This window comes from Nannobrachium achirus, assembly GCF_963921795.1.
Source record: "Nannobrachium achirus genome assembly, chromosome: 16".
Taxonomy (NCBI): domain Eukaryota; kingdom Metazoa; phylum Chordata; class Actinopteri; order Myctophiformes; family Myctophidae; genus Nannobrachium; species Nannobrachium achirus.
The window spans coordinates 48,332,273-48,351,482 of record NC_137823.1 but is presented as its reverse complement, the minus strand read 5'-3'; the positions used below and the strand labels follow the sequence as shown (position 1 = coordinate 48,351,482).

The following is a 19,210-nucleotide window of genomic DNA, read 5'->3' as shown; positions in this document are numbered from 1 at the left end:
CTGTCTCTGTCCAACTCTCTCGCACTAGCACAGACGACCCCATCGTGCATGCCTCCTGTAGTAATGATGAAGTCCTGTCAGGACTCGATAATCAATCACAGGTTTTATCAGAATCCAGTAATGTTAATGTCAAACAATTATGTGGTTCCTCAAGCGCGCGAGTGAGATATCCCTCGCGTCGACAATATGAATCCTTTATGCATGCCTCCCGTAAGAATGATGGAGTCCCGTCAGGACTCTTTAATCAGTCAGAGGTTTTATCAGCAACCAGTAATGTTAACGTCAAACAATTATATGGTTCCTCATGCGCGCGAGTGGATTTTCCCTCGCGTGAGCGATGCTATGAATTTAACCTTGAGTCAGAAATTCTGTCGGCCTACTATGAGCCCGGGTCAAGGGACGAGCATAAAGGCCTTAGAGCAGGTATTAAACGTAAAAGTTCCTCTCCTGTCAGGGGAGAATGCTTTAGTTGTGGGCGAGTCTGTTTATCAGTCGAATCGCTTTGCTCTTCCTGTCGCTCTATCGAGCGAAAACCGAACGCTTCCGGTTTCACCGGATACGGATTCGCTAGCTCCCCGCTTCCGGTCCGGCCGCAAAAGAGCTCCGCTAGTCAAGCGGTACAATCAGAAGGTGTTCCCACCTTGCGGCCTATTGAACCCCCGCGCTCCGCATCCGGGTGTTCCGGATACGGATACGCAGGTTCCCCACTTCCGGTCCCGCCGCAAAATAGCTCCGCTAGTCAAGCGGTACAACCAGAAGGTGTTTCCGCCATGCGGCCTATTGAACCCTTGCGCTCCGCATCCGGTCGTTCCGGATACGGATACGCAGGTTCCCCACTTCCGGTCCGGCCGCCAAAAAGCTCCGCCGTCACGGAAGCACAGTGGTGGGGTTTCTCTCGCTCAAAACACGCTAGCACGCTGTGCGCGCCAGTGGAAGTTATGCAACCCGAGCCATTGGGTATTTCGAACGATAGCCAGGGGTTACAGGTTACAGTTCGCAGATATACCCCCGCTTTCGAGCAGGGTTATTCATACCAGAGCACGTGGTTTAAAAGCAAGTCTTTTGAGAGAAGAGATCAGCTCATTGCTAAGCAAGGGTGCTATAGTGGAGCTGGACAGGACCCAATCCCGCATGGGATTTTGGAGCCGTTATTTCCTGGTGCCCAAAAAGGGGGGGGGGCTACGTCCCATCCTGGACCTAAAGGCACTAAACGTGTACCTGAAGAAGTACGTTTTCAGGATGCTAACAGTACCCACCATGTTACGGTCGGTCAGGCAAGGGGATTTCCACTGTTCAGTGGATCTGAAGGATGCTTATCAGCACGTCCAGATTTATCCCCCACACAGGAAATTCCTTCGGTTCGCCTTCGAGGGTCGCCTGTACGAGTATACAGTACTCCCTTTCGGTCTGTCACTGAGCCCGAGGGTTTTCGTGAAAGTGACCGAAGCAGCCATCGCCCCGCTGAGACAGCAGGGCGTCAGGTTGGCGACGTACATCGACGATTGGATGATTTCAGCGAGCTCCGCCCACGAAGTGGCGCGTCACACACAAGTGGTTTTGGCTCACCTGAAGGCCTTAGGTTTCATAGTCAACCACGGCAAGAGCATGCTGACTCCAGCAAGTCGTCTTACATTCATTGGGGTCCTTCTGGACTCATCCGACATGTCGGCCCGTCTCTCAGAGGAGAGGGTGGACAGGTTTCGGGAATGTCTCGACTCCTTTCAAGTGGGCCAGGAGGTCACTTACAGGAGTTGCATGGTACTGACGGGAATGATGGCTTCCGCAGTACATCTGTTGCATTTGGGCAGGTTTCATATGAGACCTTTTCAAAGATGGATGTTATCCCTCGGGATCCCGCCCTCCTTGAAGTACAAGAAGGTTACGGTTTCCCCTTCCTGCGCGATCGCCCTGTCTCCGTGGCTGGTGGAGGGGTTCCTCACCAGCGGAGTCTCGATTGGCGAGGTGGTTTCCCACAAGTCGATCACGACAGACGCCAGTCTCAGTGGATGGGGAGCCACTTTCGAGGGGCGCACAGCGCAGGGGCTTTGGCCTCTGGAGATGAGGGGTCGTCACATCAACTATTTGGAGTTGATGGCTATACTCCTGGCGCTCAAGCATTTCGAGCCTTGGATTTTGCATTGTCACGTCCTGGTCAGGACAGACAATACGACGGCCATGTTTTATGTCAACAAACAGGGGGGCCTGTCGTCGTTGCCACTGGACCGTCTGGCTCGAGAATTGACGGTTTGGTGCTTGTCGCGCCTCGAGTCGATCAGGGCCTCACACGTCCCAGGTCTCCTCAACAGCGGAGCAGATCTCCTGTCCAGGGGAGGTCCTCGCTACGAGGATTGGTCTCTCCACCCCAGGGTGGTGAGCCAGATTTTTCGCAAGTTTGGTCAGCCAGTGGCGGACCTGTTTGCGTCAGCGGAGAATACGAAGTGTCCGTTGTTCTTCGCGGTGAAGGGCAGTCCTCCCTTGGGGTTGGACGCCTTAGCGCACACGTGGCCGAGAGGTCTACTGTACGCGTTTCCCCCCTTCGACTTAATCCGACCCACTCTGGAGAGAGTCAGGAGGTTCGGTCTGGAGATGCTCCTGGTGGCTCCCTACAAGGGCACGTGGAGATCGGCGATCGCCCCTCTCCTTTGCGAACCGGGTTGGCAGCTGCCTCAGTGCAGGGACCTGTTGAGTCAGGCCAGGGGGGAGATCTTCCACCAAGACCTGCAGGTCCTAGACCTGTGGGTTTGGCACGTGAAAGGTTAAACCTGCTGGCAGCCGGTTTTTCTTCTGAAGTGGTTGATACCATTCAGAGTGCTAAGGCGCCCTCTACGAGGGCGTCTTATGATGGAAGGTGGAATGCCTTTGAGGACTGGTGTGAGTCGCGTGTTCCACCTGTGGTGGCTCATGTGGCGTCAGCCCAGGAAATTCTGGAATTTATGCAGAACCGCTTGAGAAGTGGTCTAGCATTTTCTACCCTTAGGGGGTATTTGGCGGCTATTAATGCCTGTCACCTGGGGGTGGCGGGCAAGGCACCTTCTAAAGTCCCGGAGGTCATCAAGTTCATGCAAGGAGTTGAACGTTTGAGGCCGGTGACTAGGTCTTTGTTCCCAGTTTGGGATCTGCAGGTGGTTCTAGGGGGCCTATGTCGGGCTCCCTTTGAGCCGCTTGTAGGGATGCCTTTGAAACTTTTGAGTTTCAAGACGGCTCTTTTGCTGGCTTTGGCCACGGCTAAAAGAGTTGGTGACCTGCAAGCTCTCTCGGTGTCTGCGGAGTGCATGCAGTTTATGAACAATGATCTCAAGGTGTTGCTCAAGCCTCATCTTAAGTTTGTTCCTAAGAACATGGTGGTTCCTAAGGAGCCTGTTGTTCTTCTGGCTTTTCATCCTCCTCCGTTTGTCTCGGTGGAGGATGAACGGCTGAATTGCGTTTGTCCTGTCAGGGCATTGAAGGCCTACTGTGACAGGACTGCTGGTTCTAGAGCTTCTTCTCAGCTCTTTGTAGAAATGGGCAATGTTCTTGTCAGAAAGCCGGTGTCTAGACCCACTCTTTCGAGGTGGATTGTGGATGCTATTAGGCTGGCTTACTCTAGTGCGGGTGTGGAAGTGCCGGCGGCACTTAAAGCCCATAGCACTAGAGGTGTGGCTACTTCGTGGGCACTGGCAAAGGGAGTCTCCGTTCAGGAGATTTGTGTTTCGGCGAATTGGTCTTCGCCTTCTACCTTTGCAGCCTACTATCACCTGGATATCGAATCCTCTTCGCTAGCGCATTCGGTTCTGGGTGCAGTTGCCTCCTCTACGTCATAGAGGAGTCGGATCTTCCCCTCCCACAGGTGGGCATGTAGCCACCTGGGGTACTTTGGGGGGACCCTGTGTTTTCCTTATATAGTGTGTCTTACTTATAAGGCGGACTTGTCCTTTTCATTTAGTTGAATGAGGCGGACTTCGGTCTGTCAGGGTCTCTCTTTATTTTCTCATGCCTTCACACCCAGGTCCGGTGGGCCTGGGACCTTCTGGGTGATGGGTCACGCCCGTTGGGGCTGTGCTCACCCGTATGAGGGGTGTGTGGGGATATGAGAGTAGGTTGTGGCTTAGAGGGGAGTTTAAGAATCCCAAGTGGGAGGTCATCCTGGAATATTGACAGTAAACGGTAGGTTCCGTACGGAACCATTGTTTACTTAGATATGGAAGGATGACCTCCCACGTAATGCCCCTCTGTTTCACTGAATGTGGCAGAGAGTGGTATTAAGAGGATGTTACTTCCGCCTCCGGGGGTTTATATAGCCTGGAGGCGGGTCACTCCGGTTTGAGTGACAGGCCCTTCCTACCTACGTTAGTACGGGAGCTGAAGTAGTTTCTCTGAATGATCGCCAGGGGGCGTCATTACCCAAGTGGGAGGTCATCCTTCCATATCTAAGTAAACAATGGTTCCGTACGGAACCTACCGTTTTTGTTTCACCATTTTCACTCCCCTTCTCTGTCCTCACAATTCCTGCTCTGTTCAGTAAATGGAGTATCTAGTAAGTCAGTCAGTTGGTTCCCCGTTCTATTTCACTCTATACTTTTATTTTCGCTGTGTGGCTTGAAGAACACTTCAACAGCGACTCGGCTACAATGTAGCTGGTGTGAACCAAACCACTGTAAACGCAGCATTACTCTTCATTGGCAAACCCAGCGGCTTTCTCCCGAGAACAGGGGGAGAACGTGTCTTGCAAGTTGCAACCCTTGCAAATGTAATTCCTCTTTTCTTACTGCACCAGCATGTGTATTGTAGGTCCACACTATAGTCAGCAATTAACTGTTGGGTGGGTGGAAGACTGAGGGGATGATGATCGATAGTCTACTGCAAAATCCTGAGTGATCATTTATCTTTTATAATTTAACGTAACCACTTGAGCCCTATTTCATATTTCGTTGCACAAGGGAAATACATTTTGACATAATAGGAGAACAGGCTTCTGCTACACAGGAGACAGGTATAAATTGAGAAACAATTTTTATTTGTTTGCCCGCTTTAATTTTCTAATTTATTAAAACTAGCTGGACGCAAATATAATTACGTTTTTCTCTTTCAAGCGACTCAAGAGTATTAGCATTGCAACCTCATTTGAGAAAAGAATATGGTTGTAGGTGCTCAGGTGGCACAGAGGTATGGTATGGTATCTGTCCACTACCTGTCAACAGTAATTGACTTTCTGTGACTCAGCAGCGATATTATGGCGGCGTGTGGCTATAGTAACACCCACCCTGCTGGCTTCTGTAACATTAGCCGTGGTCTGGGCAGAATGTCATAACTGTGCTTAGAGCTTACTTTCTTTCTTGTTCTGCATTAGGCAGGATGATGGTATGGGTTGCATACATTTTATTGTATAGGGCAGTGGTTCTCAACCTTTTCAGGCCGTGAACCCAAAATAATCATATTTGAGCTGGGGACCCCCCACCCTGACAAGCAGTTAGAATGTAGGGAATTGAGGCATTAAAAGGTATTAAAAAGGCCCTAAAATTGTCCCTGGGTAGGAATTAACTGGCATAGCCTACATTGGTGGTAAAATAATTGGCTACACAATGTTAGTAAAAAGGAAAATAAAAGAATTCTATCTAATAGTGCACTTGAATAAATGTTTGACAATTTGTAGTGGCCATGGAGGACTCTGGCTCCTATTAATCAGATCTATTATTTTTCTTATGAATCCTCAACATGGTAAGAATATAAAATGAAAAGCACACACCGCTGTCCATGGTCCTGAACCAGCATACGCACACAGACACACAGACACACACGCACGCACGCACGCACACAGACACGCACGCACGCACGCACGCACGCACGCACGCACGCACGCACGCACACACACACACACGCACACACACACACACACACACACACACACACACACGCGCACACACGCACACACACACACACACACACAATTAACAGTAGGACAGGGGAGCATAATTTAGCGTCACACCACCCACACTGCAGGAACGCACGGAGCAACTTGGGGTCGTTACAAAGTCAGGGAGCTGTCTGTTTCGATTCATCAAGCCCAGCAAACGGGGACAGAGTGCTCTCCATTAACCTGTGTGCAACCCTGAGACTGTTGGATGTGATTAGGCTACAAGGGGTAGCGCGCGTGAGAGCCAAAATTGCCGAATAATGGATGGAAAACAGTGGAGTGCAGGCGATAATGTAGTGTCACCCAGCAGACCTGTGACATGAGAGGCTGCTGACTGGAGAGATACGGCTTAATGAGATATGATGAGTATAAACAACAGTAAACTGCATAAACAGTGCATGATGCTAATGGAAGTCATCCACTCAGTGTGACAACACAACACAGCACTAGTCATTAAAAAGCAAACACATGCAAATGCACGCACACACACAGTGGTGTAAAGTAACCAAGTAGTGTAAAGTAATTTCAACCTATGTTCATATAATTGGTCCGCACTTTTATTTTTCTTTATTTTTCCTCAGAGGAGGGCTGTGGGCAGGTCAGAAACCCATCGTCTTGTGACATCATCGATTGCCAATCCAGCTTATAGAAACTGCAGGCTTTCTATTCCTGAAAAGTTGCAATTTTAAAGTGGAAGCCATTGTTCTCGCGATAATAAAAATCTAAATATTTTTTTCAAAAATATTGATTAATTTTCTTTTTTGGAAAATGATGATGTCACAAGACGATGGATTCTGAACTTCCCACAGCTCTCCTAGGAGACTTGGACTGAGTAGAAAAAAATTGTGATATTTTATCATGAACATTAGTGAGGACCTATTATATGAAGACAGGTTGAAAAGTGGTGAACTACTCCTTTAAGTGCAATTTTGAGGTATTGGTACTTTACTTGAGTATTCCAATACTTTTACTTCTACTCCAACACATCTCCAAATATTGTACTTTTATTCCACTACATTTATTTGAAAACTTTAGTTACTAATTACTTTGCAGGTATACATTATAATAATATAAAACATACATTAACTACTTTAGTCCTATTTTATACCTAGACGATGCGACGCGTTGTGAGCTTGTAGATCGTCTATTTTCAAACATTTTGTACTTTTACTTTTAGTACTTTAAGTACATTTTGATGCCAATACTTTTGTAGTTTTACTCAAGTACATTTTGAATTCCGGACATTTACTTGGAACAGAGTATTCCACCAATGCAAACACACACATGCACATACATTTGTATTACAATACTTCTGAGAACAACAACAGCGATGTCATGCTATATTTGCAGAATATAGCCACGCTATAAGCTCACAGTGCGCCATGCTTCAAACGCATTGTGAGCTTGTAGAACAGCTATTCTCGGTGCACGACACTGATGTGCAACTAAGTATAAATTAGGTATAACTCCAACCCTGACCTGACTACATGCTAATAGTTTCTCCCGCTCCCAAAATGTTCCTAAATGAACTTTATGAGATCTCAAACTTTGGATCTATTAATATGCCACTATGCCACGCCTGATGAATACGGCCTCATTAATATGCCAATATATGACATGCCCCTACTCAATATGCCGAAATCTCCACACTGCTGTGAGCCCCCCCAGACACACGTGTGTTGCACGCACCTAAAACACACACACACACACACACACACACACACACACACACACACAAACACACACACACACACACACACACACACACACACGAGCATGAGCGAGCGAGCAAGCTGGCGCTATATTCTTAAACTAGAGGGCTTGGCAGAATCTACTGATGATATGCAGCGATCTGCCAACTACATTCTTTCATGTGCTTTTGTTTACTTCCTACTAGTAGCTTTGCTTCCTGTCATGTGGGTGGATCTGTTGTCCAATCAGTGGCTGAATAGCCAGATACGTTATGCAACGCATGAAGAGGAAGTGATTGGCGTGTCCCTGGCTATCCCTGATGATGTGAAATGATACCTGAGTCATGTGTCAGGTGACGTGACCACACCTGCTTTCACTTGAGGGCGGTGTTAAGGCCAGTTGTGAAGGTAAACATCCATATTATGGCTTTAGAGTAAAGCAGAGAGCTAAAAACCACCAGGATATTCATAGATAAGCTTCAAAAACATTAAAAAGAAAACCTAAAAAACAAGACTTTGTGTGGAGTGGGCCTTTAAATAGCTTTTGACATCCTGAAATAAGCTCATTCAGAAAACGCATGGCTCTGTCTGCTTCTTTGTTTCCCAGCCTAAGCAGGCACACTAATGCAGAATCCTGGACTTCAACTCGATGCGACCGTGAAAAATGATAAAATGGAATAATCTGAAGCCTGTCTCTTGGCCGGGATAAACGATTAGACGCGTGGAGAGACCGAATTCCCACATCTGAGCGTTCCACACCACACACACTCTTTTAATTGCTCCCTTTGAGGCAACGTCCCTTCTCAGTCCTCGGCTCAGTTCGAAGCATTGGCTTTTGATCATTGGGAGTGTGCCAAAGGTGTGCATGTACATACATACAGTACACACACATGTGCATGTGTGCTATAGTGAAAGTGGGTGGGGGCACCAGCACCACCTGTGTTGGGGCTGTGTGTGCATCAATAAATTATCAGGAAAAGACATGATGCACTTTAGGACTCATGGATTTTACATATTGTTGCTGTGGGGCAAAAAGAGAACCTGTATTCCACTGGTTCCAATGTAACAATCTATTTTTCAATCTATTTTTTAAGATTTGTTTGTGGGCTTTCATGCCTTGGGAAATGGGGGGGGGGGGGGGGAAATGGGGAGTGACATGCGGCAAAGGTCATCCAGATCGGGAATCGAACCGGCGATGCCGCAAGGCATCCATGCCTATGTGGCAATGCCTAAGCTGTATGCGCCTGGACCAGTAGGCCAGCAGGCGCCTCTTCTCAATAGACTTAACCACTGTCATTCCTATTTTGGGCATTCATATTCATGAAATTCTTATGATTTATTTTCCCAATGAGTTATTTTCAATACCTTTGTCTGAAACTGTCATAGGATGCAGTATAAAATATATCAAAAACCAGTAAGACTCCCTAATCAGGAGATAAGCGACCGTCAGCATAATTAACTTTACCCAGCAGTGGTATAGTTTAGTCCCAGCCATTCAAGTCTGCTGTTACTGTAAGTTAAAAGTTAACAGGTGTTATAATATGGCCATAGATGGATAATACATTACCAGATCACTTTGGACAAAAAGCATGGACCAATTATTTGATTGTTCAATTGCCACTAACGTTAACACAGACCGAGGAGATGATTGTGGACTTCTGCAGAGGCAGTAGGCTAGTACATTAATATTAAAATGTTGAATATTCCTCAAATATGTGGAATACATTTATATTTGAATATAATTAATATTATTTTTTAAATTTGTGCAAATTTCTAAGACCAATATTCAAATTTAATTTCTGAGGAATGTTAACAGCCCTAAGAGGTAGAGGTCTTACAGGTCTTACGGCAGTGCCTCGGGTGCACATCACTGAGGACCTGGCTTGGAGAATGCACTGTGGCAAAGAAGGCGAGACAACGCCTGCACCACCTCAGGCAGCCCAGGAAGGTCAAGGTCTCAGAGAAGGTCTTGAAATCTTTCTACTCTGCTACAACCTAGAGCATCATGACAGGGGCCATCTCTACTGTATGTATGGCATGGGAATAGCTCTTCCCAGAGTGTGCGAGTGCTGTGGAAGGTGGTGAGATCAGCCGAGCGAAACACAGGGAAGATCGCTCCCATTCCTGCAGGATGCATACGATTATTATGAAGGACAAACACCTTCCCAGTAGCGGACTGTTTGTGAAGATGCAGAATGGAAAGCACTTGACTGGAGGTATCTCACAACTCCAGGTGCAGAAATTATGTTTGCCTGCGGCTATCAGAGCCCTTAATGAGGACAATGTCAAAAAAACAAAAACAAAAACGAAATAAATAAATAAAATAACAACTGCATTCAAACTAAGAACCCTGAGCAGCCGCGAGGAAGGTTACTTGTACAATAAATAGGTAGATAGATACTGTAGGGTAAGTCCATAGCGTTAGAAGGAATTCTTCTAACGCTATGGACCAGAGTTACCCATGGGGGAAGTACTGTTGCCAGAGGCAGCATAGCAGTTAGAGTCAGGTCAGATACAGAGGAAAAAGTAGATACAGCTATGAGCAGAGTTATTCGATATAAATATATAACAGCATACATACTGTACTCTACTATCTATATTTATATAATACCTATGCTCTCCAGATACAGTATGCAGAAACAGAAGGTAAAAACTAAACTATATACTCTACAGTCACAGCATCATTACACTATAAACAATACTGTATACATCCTGTGTTAAGATGTTTAGAGTGTACAAATGTAACCGAATGGACTCATTTGTACACTCTCAGAGTTAACACATTCATTCACGGCCAAGGACGGACAATGCGTCATATGGTCTTTTCAGTGGTTTATCAGTGGACTGCACTCTCCCGCACCCGTGAGTGATCCCAGGAATACAAATCCCAGAATACAACCGGAAATTACGCCATCCCCAAATGTTCCGCTCCGTCTGGCTCAATGTTATGAGATTCAGAAGAATCGATGTATCTCAGATTCTTTTCCCAGATTGTATTTTTGGTCAAAACAAGTATTTTTTATATCCACGAGTTTCCTACGCCCCATAGTGCATTGCGCAAACGTCTGCATCGATCTTCCGCCGCCGATTTACAAGCTCACAACGGGTTGCATCTGCGACGCGATGTGAGCTTGTATGTCTGCTGTTAAACCCGGAAGTTTGGTCCTGATAGTCTCCAGTAAACTCCCGCGGAAACTTGTGGATAGACCATAACTAAAGAACGGATGATCGCGTCTATAATTTCCCTTTTCCGGGTGAAAGAAGAAAAGATCATCAGACCTTACACACAGTCTTTGTTTATATCCTGCTTACATGCCATGGTGCGTTCCGTGTGTCGGCGAAATAAATTAAAAACACTGAAAAAAACGTGGCAGAGGCGGATGAATTAATTAATTAATATCTGGCCGTGAATGTGTTAACACTCACTTAGAGGAGAGAGGGTTGTGATTCCATAATGTATGTTTTAGTAGGGGGTGAATGTAAATGTGATTCCAAAGGAAAGCTCTTACATGACTCCGTTGCAGGCAACGGTATAATTTCAAAGCAAACCATGGCAGCCAGACTAATCCTTTCTCCAAAAACAAGATGAGAGTGCTGAACAGTTGCTGCAAATTAGCTCACATTAGACACTGAAGGTTTGACAGTTCTGGTAAATCTTTACACGGTCTAGTGCCAATGGCTCCATGTAAATGTCACCGCCGGAGCAATAATGTTACTGACTGCACGAGCAGCTGTGCCTTCCTTCCCAACATACAGCTGTTGTCTGTACAGGTGCATGCCTCTTCTATCTCCACTCTTCGTTACTGTTGTTTACATTCAACCCAATTAGTTGACTTGATTGATGACATGAGTTACTGCATGTAGCCGATGCGTCACTTTCCGCCTTTCCGTCTATATTTTGAACATGTCATTCTTGGTGAAAATCTTTCAAATTGTATTTTTAAATTATCATTAAATCCTGGCAGCTCTCACCCCAAGGCTGAGGCCATTTTTAATGTGCCACAGAAATTGCAATCCATCTCTCCTGATATGTTCAAATATTATATTAAGAGATATTAATCATTGATTCTAAAATAAAATAAAATCTTTGATCATTTTTAATCAACATGTCATTTTCCAAGCATGTCGCAACAAACCTAGATCTAGGTTCCATAAGGGGGTTTATTGTCACACTCACCACCTCTGCCTACACCCCCCCCCCCCCCCCCCCCCCTGCTCCATATCATGGATCAGCCTGCCATAAAGGCACCAGTTCAGTTTCCGTCAGATCATAGACTGTTGCTTCAGTCACACTACAATTCATGTTACAGCACTGTCACTTTCCCTGTGCGAACAGCTGACATGAAGATGAAGTCTGAAGAGCAGTGTGCTCCAAACATTACTCACTCAGGTGGTGCAAAAAATAAAGTAATTGAAGGGAGCTAATAGTGTGCAAAATTCAGTTTTTACCGACAGCTGCACAGCCTGACACAAGACTCTGTTTCTGGTTCTCCTGCCTTGCCTTTTCTTTATTATGTCTTCTCAGCGATCATCCTCGCTAACCATTGCCATAAACCTAGACACCTCATTTGCCGCTGCAGTTCAAGGGAGCGATGCAGCATCGCGCCTGCCATATTTTGTAGGGAAAGCCATGCTTGCTAACTAATGTATGGCCCACTATGCCAGCAGAAGCAGGTCTCTCAACAATTAAAATATTCATATTCTCAACCGATTTTCACATGGTTTGGTTTGTTAACAATGTCAGACATGCAATTACTGTAGGCCTAGTATAAAAGAACTGTCATACCAAAACACATCTTTCACATACAGTATAGTATAAGAGTAATGGTTACAAAACAGAATAAGGCTCAGGTAATTCTATAAAACTCAAGTATATTTCTGGCAGTGGAGTTATGGCAAGCTTCCCTGCATAATATGGGAGTGGTGTTGACATGGGGCCACACTGGCCAATGAAGCATTCTACCTATTTATGTCTATGCTCATTACCCCCTCGCCTAGGTCTCCTCCATCCCTGGCTTTCCGCACCACTGGATTCCTCTCAGCTTTGGCTGGCCATACCTGCTTTCTGACCAACTACCTGCCTCTGCCTCTGTGTCCTGCACTTGGATTAAATGTTCCAGCCTTTAAGTCCGAAGGCCTTTGCACACAGGGTCAGATTTTCTGTGTGGAAAATATATGACAACATTGTCTGAATGTGGACAAATTCTGACCCACTGTGCATGAGGTCATAGAGACAGCATGTGTTCATTTATTGTCTGTTTTTCCGTGCAGAAAATCGGAAACTGTTTGCAAAGGCCTTATGGCGGGACCTGCCATGGGTTCCTCCGATCAGAACTTTGTGCTAGCCTCTCGTAGCCAGACTATATCACTGTGTGGATATGAGTCTGGTACTTTACAGATCAAGGACAAGGGCACGTTTATTTTGCACCGGCGGATTCGTCTGATTCCAGGCTAACTTTGTGCATCTGTGTTGAGGAGGGAGAACTCATTTAAAAGACAGGTGAAGGACGGTCTGTCTGAGAACAGCTCTGTTTCCCTCCAGGGGTGTTTCAATTGCACAGACTGGTGTTTGGTGTTTCAGGAGAACTCCTCTGTGACAGTCATGAACTCACAGATGTGTACATCTCCTTTTGTAAAGACTCCATCCATCATTCCAAACACCAAACCATGGATTTACATAAACACTAAATGCTCGGTATGATATGTAAAAGGAAAAATGCTTTTAATGACATTACAGAGAGTGAATTAAGAAGGTTAGGGCTGAACAAAAAGGCTAAACTGAGGTACAAGACTGAAGCAGAGTTCAGCAATAACAACTTAAAGAGAGCCTCGAATGAATTCAATATGAGGATTACAAGATAAGAGCAGCAGAGGCTTTGCTCTGGGTTGTTTTGACATTTGATGATAATGATTTTACTGCACTGATGCATAAGACACGAGAAAATAGCACAGCCTCTCCAGCATTTAAGATTGATGTGAAGAGAGTGTGAAACTTCTTCAGGTGAGAGCTCACGTCCTGATAACATTGTGGCCAGGTAAAGAAAACTTGTGCTGTGCAGACCAGCTCTGCAGCATCTTTATTTAGAACATGTTTATACGATCTCTTAATCAGCAGAAGGTTCCCAAGCTTTGGAGGCATTCCAGTATTGTCCCGGTAGCCAGCCAATACAACCATTACAATAAAGCATTTAACAGACGCACGTATCCAGAGAGACTTACAAAGTGCAAGGTCAGAAGCTGTTAAACACTTTAAAATAGAACTGCAGATGTCGAAAATGCTTAAGTGGCATGAGCACTAGTCAATAAATGACAGGGTTAATGGTGAAGTAAATAGAGTGAAAAGAAAACAATGAATTAGGTAAAGATCAAACCCAGCTGTCCAAACCTTTTCAGCTGAGAGATAAATACATAATGAATTGATAACTTAAGCCCTATTTAAAAAATAGCAGATCTACAAGATCATAACACGTCACAGAAGCGCGAATTGTGAACTGGTACATCGTTATTTTGACTATTTACCTTTTTATGTATTTCCATAAAATTTTTATTTTTATTTGAAAAAGAAATGTCATATAGGGAATACAAAATGGGATATTTACTCACGACTGGTTTATGACCCAAAATGGACAGGCTTTAGTTATTGATTTCTCTTCAGCGTTCAATACCGTCCAGAGAGTATAACCTGTCATTTTAAACTCAATCCTAAACTGATTGCATGGATAATGGACTTTAGGTCAGTGTGTGAGAGTAACTGTGCTCTCTCAATCTGGCACTACTCATCTACACGTTGACCTTAAAGATTGCTGTCTCTCCTCTTACTAAAGTATTTCCAATTTTAAATATTCACTTCTACCGCATTAACACTCTTGATATAAACTGCTCATTGAATTGCATGTTAACACTACGTCTAGAAAGGTTCAGCAAAGAACGTTTCTGAGATTGCCATGGTATATTGATATTTAGCAAACAGACATTTTCCTCTAGGCCTCTCATCCACATGTAAACAGCGTTTTCAGACACTTAAGGTGGTTGCACACTGCTGCGTTTTTCGTTGCGAAATGCGTTTTTCAGGGCAAGGAGAGAGAGATTGATAGAGAGAGCAAGGGACCGAGTTGTGTGCGAAACGGGCGGCAGTGTGCAAACGTGATTGACATAACGTGAGGTTGATTTTTTTATTTGCGTGCTCCGAAATTCACTCCGATATTCGGCCCGAAAAACGCAGCAGTGTGCAACCAGAGATTAACCAGAGATTAAACAGAGATTTTTGAAATATTAGGTTAAGATTTCCAAAGATATCTGTTTCTGTGGAACTGTGTAGCCATATAAAACTGAGCCTTTTCAGAAATCAAAACTCTATCCGCAATGCCTGATGGAAATAGAAGTAATATTCCATATGGATAAACAGTTTTCCCCAACCATAATAAAATACTCCACACAAGAAATGATGAATGATGAATGTCCACACCAGCGTAATTCTGTTTTTCTATTAGATGTATTGAAGTATAGTCAGAGTTCAAATTGTACTGTACAAGTACAGTAGAGCATTTTCACCCATAGTTTCTCTCAGTACAAAGCATAATGATTTCACAAATATATGGAGTTACAGAATACATTAGTCACATTCTGATTGGACAATTAAGCATAACAATGGACATCAGATGTTTTCGTGTTGTTGGCCCCAGTAGCAAGGCCAGATATCATGGCTTGGTGATATCATTTTGTTATCCTGTATCATGGGCATTGTGACCTGCAGCGGACAGATCTCATTGCGAGGATTACTCATTTGTCCTGACACAGTATGGCATTGACGTTTAACACTGAAAATGATATCTATACCGTGTTAATCATAACAACAGGAACATTTTAATCAATTATCTTAACAATGCCCATTATTGTTGCTTTTTGTAATAAGCATGTGCCTGGAAACAACAATAATAATGGCGGATATACTGTATATCAGGTCGTTTATGTTTGGTTGGTACTGTTAGAACAAATCACAAGTTCACAACTTAGCATTGTTGCATCAACTGCAACACTTCACCTGTGAGAAAAGGCGTACTGCTGCACCCATTACTTAGTTCACATCTTTGGCGGCTTAATGTCTGCCAGATATGACACGTTTTGGATTATAGCCCTGTGAAATCCCCCTTCGCTGTAGCTCCGGGCGGCTCCGGGACTCTTGTCACATATCATTGCCATCCACAATTGGGGGGCCAGGTGAACCGAGGGTTGCAGACAGCTTGTGCCAGATTTAACACATGCAAAAGAGCGTTACAGATCTTCTGCAGATTGGAAATGCACTCCTGGGTTCAATGTGTTTCTGCCTTTATGTGTGTATCGAGATTACATTTCTTTAAAGAGATCGAAAATATCTCCATATTACTGTCTGTGCGTGTCGAAAAGTTTGATTTAGAAAAATATCCATGTATGTTTTTTAGCTTCACTGGGGAGATACATAAAGTGTGGTTCCTGTTTGAATAATCGGTAAGGCTTTCTAGGATCTCCTTTTAGTTGACCTTGTACCAGTGATTTGTGCTGTCATGATGAAACTGTACTTTTTTCTATTGCAAACTGCTAATGAATTCTTCAATCAATCAAACCAAGGTTCTATACTATCCTCTAGCTCTAGCATTTCCCTCTACAAGAAGGGCCCTATTTTTGTCCATGAATATATAGCTCCAAAGTTTCAATCTGTCCAATTTGGGGTAGTCGTGCCAAACGTTTGTACATTTATAACAGGCAGTTCCTTAGAAGGACTAATGCTACAGTACTATCTATTGAAATGCCAGGACCATCCACACCATTGGGAGTTTGAGCTATAGCCCCCAGGTTGACGTTTCAGAACTTGCCTCTTCTTCATGCCATAATGCTTAATGGTATATACCGTAGCACTCATTCCTCGCACTACCACCTTGTATACTAACACATTTGCAAACTTGCACATTTGGTAATTGCTATAGGTTCTATTTCCCTGTACTACCTTTGCGATTTATTGTGTTGTCGTGGATGTTGTCTTTTTTATCCTGTTTTTATGTGATTGCTGGCTGCAAAACAATTCTCCCCCAGTGAGAAAATAAAGATACCGTAAGCTAGAACATTGGTTGGTCGTAAATTCACAATAACAAAATCCTGGCGATATGGAGGTTCAGTTAAAAGAACATGCTGTACATTAAAACAATGTGCACTCTCACACTTGAGTTGATTTGCCAGCTCATCTACAAAAGTACAGCTGACAAAAAATCAAGCTCTTCATCGTCTAATGAAGTGCCGTGAGGCTCGAAACGTCTACTCTAGTCCAAGGTCTAAACTTAGGAACCAAAAATAGATTTGAAAACCTTACTTTTCTTCCAAATCAAAACGCAGCATGCATTATTAACAGATATAATTCATGTATAGTATATTCATGCCCCTTCCTTGGTTTGTTTGTTTTACAAATAAGCAAATGGGTTTGTGATTATGTGGGAGTGCAAAATTACACACATAATTAACAGGCCCCTGTTGATTAATTAAACATAAATCGCACCTGTGATACCTCAGTAAAACTATGCCTAACCCTAACCCCTTGAGTGTCTGCCCTGAGACTGGGAGATCGGGGTTCAAACCCCGGTCGGGTCATACCAAAGACTCTAAAAAATGGGACCCAGTGCCTCCCTGCTTGGCACTCAGCATCAAGGGTTGGATTGGGGGTAAGTCCCTGCGACATACTAGCGTCATGACACAAGACTCTGTTTCACGCTACAGAAACAGGAGATAGGCTCCTGCCCTATGAGCCTCATGGCTCGGCCGAGTCATATGGGCCTCATGGCTCGGCAAGGCTTACTTACTTACTTTAACCCTAACCCTAACCCTAACCGTGGTCGGACCAACGGGAGGTTGAACCAATGGGCAGTCCCTGTGGTTGCGACCGTAAGGGAGCAGTTTACTATGAAAACCTCCACCGGCCGTCCGTCCGTCACACGTCACACGTCACACCTTTGCCCTGCTCATATCTCCGCATCAGTATGACATCACACCACATGTGTACACAAACCTTTGTGTACGTTGCTGTGGCAACAGTCTGTTGTTGCTGGTTTGTTAGTGTACGTTAGCAACCACCTTAGCAACCATGGTTTTACCCTAGCAACCAACTGTTTACCCTAGCAACCAACTGTTTACCATAGCAACCATGTTTTTTTACCCTAGCAACCAACTGTTTACCATAGCAACCAGATACGCAGAGCAGGGATCTCCATATATGGGCATAAACAGGTGACATCACACTGATGTCAGATACTCAGAGCAGGGATTTCTCCATAATATATGGGCATAAAAGGGATTCTGTTAGGGATCTCCATATATGGGCATAAAAGGGATTCTGTTAGGGATCTCCATATATGGGCATAAAAGGGATTCTGTTAGGGATCTCCATATATGGGCATAAAAGGGATTCTGTTAGGGATCTCCATATATGGGCATAAAAGGGATTCTGTTAGGGATCTCCATATATGGGCATAAAAGGGATTCTGTTAGCTGTTAGTGATCTCCATATATGGGCATAAAAGGGATGCTGTTAGGGATCTCCATATATGGGCATAAAAGGGATTCTGTTAGGGATCTCCATATATGGGCATGAAAGGGATTCTTAGGGATCTCCATATATGGGCATAAAAGGGATTGTATCCCAGATGATGCCCTGTTAGGAGATCCACACTAACAGAATCCATATATGGTCCTACCGACAGCTGCTATAAGCCAACCCTGGCGATAAGGTCTGAGTCGAAGAAATGCTTCTTTCCTGGCAAGAATTGCCCCTTTATACTGTAGGGCTCGTTTGTGTATTGTATGACATCACGCCACATCATCGGCTGAGGACTGTGTGATGTCATCATATCTCCATATATGGAGACATAAGTTGCTCATGCCCAAATATGGGCTGGTGAGGTCAGACTTAGTGTGATGCGTAGGTTATCTCCATATATGGAGATTCAACTTCAATGAGTAACCATGGCAAACTGTCAACTGCCCGTATGTCTTGATAATTGGTAAAACAAACTTTTGGCCTATTTGTGGAGATAAGCGACCAACGGTCGCTTATCTCCCGATTAGGGAGTCTTACTGGTGATGTCAGTCTCTGCGTACTTTCTATGTAGTTAGTCTTGTGTGACGTTAGTCTCGTACTACGGACATAGGGACACACAAGGCCAGACGTAGGTAAGAGTCCTTAGCACCGCTTATCTCCCTAAATCGGGAGATAAGCGACCGTCAGGTCGCATACACAAACTTTAGAAGGCAATGGTAGCCAATCAGGAGGGAATATTGGAAATGGGACCGATGCATTTTGATAACATGACTGTAGAGATACCGTGTACCGCTTTACGTGATTTTAGGGCAGAATCTGTAGGAGCAGTGTCCAAAAATGTGTCTTGCAAGAATCTGCCTCATGGTGGCGCTAAAAGAGGGCCATGTGAGAAATGGGGGGTGGAAGTAGTGGTTTGGCAGCCAAGGAATGTGTGTGCAAATTTTGGCATGGATTGGGGCAACGGTGGCAGAGATGAGAAGGGCAAAAGTGTGACGTGTGACAGACAGACAGACAGACAGACAGACAGACAGACTGACTGACAGCCGGTGGAGGTTTTGATAATAACTGCGA

General features: G+C 44.6%; 1 protein-coding gene across 1 annotated transcript in view; it reads right to left on the bottom strand.

Moving 5' to 3' along the window:
- LOC308301095 (potassium channel subfamily K member 2-like) overlaps positions 1–19,210 on the bottom strand; it is a gene marked incomplete at both ends in the record, with an annotated part of 50,581 nt that overhangs the window by 24,319 nt on the left and 7,052 nt on the right. The window lies entirely within an intron of this gene.